Genomic DNA, 5000 nt, shown 5'->3' on the forward strand with positions numbered 1-5000 from the left:
GTCACTCCTCAGGTAGAGGAGTCATAGAGACCATGTGACGATATCATATGACAGAACCAAGCGAGTGAGTTTACAGAGAGGAAGAGAGAGCCTAGAACCGAGCCCTGGGGAACACCAGAGAGAGAACAGGAGGGCCTAGAACCGAGCCCTGGGGAACACCTGTAATTAGGAGGACCAAGTTGTTTACGAAAAGCATTAGGAAAAAAAATAAAAAGTTGACATAAAGCTGTTAAGAGAAAAATAGTAAAAGTAAAAATGAGAGAAACATCCACCAGGCTCCAGAGCATTCATCTTGAACCCAGTTTGGGCCGCCAGTAAGATTAATAGGACATGGAAATGTGGAGCTCCATACCTGGCTGCTGTGAGCATAGAGGACATTCTCCGCTAGGTTAAACCCTGATTTCTCACTGGGCCTGCAGAGTGTAAACGCTAGACTCATATTCTCCTCGTGGGGAAAGAGAACACAGACGGAATTCAAACTCCTTAACGCCAATTGTCAGGACTGTGCTAAGGGCTCAGACTATGCTTGTGTGCTACAGAAACCTAGCCTCTGTAAAGTAAGGCTCTGGTGTGCTGTATACAAAAATCAGGCAATCTAAAAGACTAATCCTATTGTTCCAATGTTCACCCCCTTGGCTTTTACTCAAAATACAATGCACTTAATTGAGGCAAGGGAAATGGGTTCTGGTACAGAAAGAACGTAAGTATACTAACTGGTATACAAAACTCTATTCCACTGTTAAATCCTGTTTGATTTAACCCCTGGTTCTTCAGTTTCACTTCATCTCAGTTTGAGTGCCGTCTGGCATGAGACTCAGACAGGCCCACACATGCAGAGACGAGGACGTCCTATCCAAGACCATCAACTCATTAACTGAACAATTCCAGACTGAGGTGGGGTTTTTTAAAGACGACCATGGACGTGGTAAAAAAAAAAATACAAAAAATGTAAAAGACGAACCAATCAACAATTTCCATCTGTGCATGAAAATATTGACAAGGAAAAAGGTTACTATGGTCACCCAGCGCTACAGCAGAGGAGCGCAGCTACGCAGGAGGAACCAGAAGCATCAATCAATACATCAGGCCTATAATTACCATAACATCCACAAGGCAGATCATAAAACATGTCAACCTGTCAACGCAGAGCGCTAATGAGTTTCTAGGATTAACATTTTACAACTTTCCATTTGGAAACAAACTACCTCTCACAAACTAAAGAGAGAGAGAGAGGAAAGGAGTGGGGAGGGATAGATAGATAAAACTGTGTCTGCCAGCCAGGCAAGAGAGGCAGCAGAGTACCCAAATGTAATATTTCTCTCCCTCAGATCAATTCAACGATTAGCCCAGCGAGTTGAGGAAGAAATATGCGCATATATACATATGACAGGATAATTGGATGCATAATTATTGAACCTAAAAAAGGGAAGGAGTAATTCCTAACTCTGCTTCAGAACACCCACAACCTGACAATTTGCAAAAGACACACTGCAGCACAACGCAGTGGACGTGTCCTCAACGGCACCTGACTCCCCTACATAGTGCACTACTTTTGAACAGAATAGGGTGCTGTTTGGGAAGCTTACCGTAGCTCCGCCCAAGCAGGGCGTACTTCAGAACCACTAAAAAGACCCAAGGCAAGTTTTGACAGCAATTATGCATTCAATGTCGTTTTTGTCAACGATCGACTCGACACGGGGGTTTTCAGAATTGCTAGACATAAATAACCATCACGCGAAACTAAATGTGTAAGCATTCGCTTCAAGTTCTGACAGCTTTTTATAGTCAAGTACTACACAGCGTCATCAAAGCTTTTCATGGTCCCAAAGTTGGTCCATAATTAGAAAGTTAAACTACTGGCGAGACAGAATGTCCAACTGGGCAGCTTTCAAAGTCGTCTGGAACTATTCCAAATTAATTTGGTTACTCTCCTATTCCACACGAGAGGCCAATCAGATCATAGAGAGGCTTGAAGGGAGCCAATCAGCAGTTGAAAGAATATGAATTGGAACCCCACTCTCAAATTTCTAGACAAACCTATGGATGTCTGACCATCCATCCGTGATATCAACACCTAAAACATCTCATACTGGACAGGTTTCCTTCCCTTTATATTTGACATTACTCAAATATCCAATTAATGGTGGCCAATATTGAGAGATCGTGAGGCTACCCTCACATATCTGAAATTACATGATCAATGTATGTTTATTGGCCATGAAAAGCATGCAGTTATTTGCTGTAGGTCAGGTCGTTCCCAACGTGTTTTGGCCGACATCCCCATTTTGATATCTGACAGGGGAAAGGGGGGGGGGATACCTAGTCAGTTTTGGCCGACATCCCCATTTTGATATCTGACAGGTGAAAGGGGGGGATACCTAGTCAGTTTTGGCCTACATCCCCATTCTGATATCTGACAGGGGAAAGGGGGGATACCTAGTCAGTTGTAACAACTGAAAGCGTTCAACTGAAATGTGTCTTCCTCATTTGGGGGGGGGGGGGGGGGGGGCTGCCATAATCGACATCCACGTCTTCGGCACCCAGGGAACAGTGGGTTAACTGCCTTGTTCAGGGGCAGAACGACAGATACCTTGAACATGCAGTTATTTGATGTGGGCCAGGGGTTTCAAGTGTTTTGGCCCACAACCCCATTTTGATATCTGAAAATCCTCACGACCCCAACCATGTGAAAACAATTACATAATTAACAACCCATGTCTAGTTTTTTTTCCATTGGGGCTATGGCATTCAATTGAAAAACATTCTAACAGTATTTCTGATTGTCTTCTCAACTCACCATCACATACTGTTAATGTGGGGCTATGACGACAGTCAAATGCAAATTAGTCTGACAATGTATCTGATCTCACCACCACTAATGAGATGGGTGTGGCTTGACGCACGTCAGGAGGCGTGGTCGACAACGCGCACCTCATCTCTGCTGTCACATTCTAACCTGTACCGATATTTGGTTTTAAAAGCAGACGAGAACGCGGAATCCAACTTCACATAGACATGAGCTGGCTAAGTATACCATGACTTTTTAAAAACGGTGTTTTCAAGAAAACTAAGAACTCTGAAAAAATACGAGGTCAAATCATGACGTCAGTTTTCTACAGGTTTGTAAGCCGGCGTTCCCGAAAGAGGCCGGCGTTCCCGAAAGAAGCCGGCGTTCCCGAAAGAAGCCGGCGTTCCCGAAAGAAGCCGGCGTTCCCGAAAGAAGCCGGCGTTCCCGAAAGAGGCCGGCGTTCCCGAAAGAGGCCGGCGTTCCCGAAAGAGGCCGGCGTTCCCGAGTTGAAATTCCCAGTTGGATGATCGAGACGTTTTATAGATAACGACCTATAAAGAGTTTATTTTTATATATTTTTTGTTTGTTTACAAACATTGGAGTAAAAACAAGCTTGTATTTTAGGTTCTGATTGGGGTATTTTTTTGTATAAGGATCCCCATGAGCTTCTCTTCCTGGGGTCCAGCAACATTAAGGCAGTTATATACAGTTTAAAATCATTTACACAATACATTTAGTGGGGTGCAATGGTTGAACTAAGCTCAATAGACATTTATATGTTATATTCTTCAAGAATCAATGGGTTCATATCATTAAAAATAAACTTTTCAAAAAAATGGATATAGCAACTGCATCCAAAATGGCACCATACCTATTCCTTCCCACACACACACACACACACACACACACACACACACACACACACACACACACACACACACACACACACACACACACACACACACACACACACACACACACACACACACACACACACACACACACACGTTCAAAAGTCCGGGGTCACTTAGAAATGTCCTTGTTTTTGAAAGAAAAGCATAAAAAATGTTGTCCATTAAAATAACATCAAGTTGATCAGAAATATAGTGTAGATATTGTAAATTACTATTGTAGCTGGAAACAGCAGATTTTTAATGGATTATCTACATAGGAGTACAGAAGCCCATTATCAGCAACCATCACTCCTGTGTTCCAATGGCACGTTGTGTTAGCTAATTCAAGTTTATAACTTTAAAAGGCTAATTGATCATTAGAAAACTTCCGGCGAATTCACTAAGAATTTACTAAATTACTCACGATAAACGTTCACAAAAAGCATAACAATTATTTTAAGAATTATAGATAGAGAACTCCTCTATGCACTCGATATGTCCGATTTTAAAATAGCTTTTTGGTGAAAGCACATTTTGCAATATTCTAAGTACATAGCCCAGGCATCACGGGCTAGCTATTTAGACACCCGGCAAGTTTAGCACTCATGTTTACTATTATAAAAGTTTGATTACCTTTTGTTGTCTTCATCAGAATGCACTCCCAGGACTGCTACTTCAATAACAAATGTTGGTTTGGTCCAAAATAATCCATCGTTATATCCGAATAGCGCCGTTTTGTTCGTGCGTCCCAGACACTATCTGAAATGGTAAATCAGGGTCGCGCGCATGGCGCAATTCGTGACAAAAAAAATCTAAATATTCCATTACCGTACTTCGAAGCATGTCAACCGCTGTTTAAAATCCATTTTTATGCCATTTTTCTCGTAAAAAAGCGATAATATTCCGACCGGGAATCTCCTTTTAGCTAAACAGAGGAAAGTAAACAAAGCTTTCGGTCGACGCGGGCACGAGCCTGAGTCTCACAGTACTGTAACCAGCCACTACCCAAACGCGCTACTTTGTTTCAGCCAGAGCCTGCAAAGCCACGATTCAGCTTTTTACCGCCTTCTGAGACCCTATGGCAGCCGTAGGAAGTGTCACGGGACAGCTAAGATCCTCACTCTTCAGAAAACAGAGACAAGAAGAACGACACCTTGTCAGACAGGCCACTTCCTGCCTGAAACCTTGTCAGGTTTTTGCCTGCCAAATGAGTTCTGTTATACTCACAGACACCATTCAAACAGTTTTAGAAACTTTAGGGTGTTTTCTATCCATATGTAATAAGTATATGCATATTCTAGTTACTGGGTAGGAGTGGT

The 5000-nt window shown here is 42.6% G+C and overlaps 1 protein-coding gene across 1 annotated transcript in view; it reads right to left on the minus strand.

Moving 5' to 3' along the window:
• Positions 1–5000, minus strand: part of LOC106591129 (protein diaphanous homolog 3) — a 667062-nt gene that overhangs the window by 616305 nt on the left and 45757 nt on the right. The gene's annotated exons all lie outside the window — the stretch shown is intronic.

The sequence above is a fragment of the Salmo salar genome, chromosome 17 (genome assembly GCF_965601325.2).
Source record: "Salmo salar chromosome 17, fSalSal1, whole genome shotgun sequence".
NCBI classification, from domain to species: domain Eukaryota; kingdom Metazoa; phylum Chordata; class Actinopteri; order Salmoniformes; family Salmonidae; genus Salmo; species Salmo salar.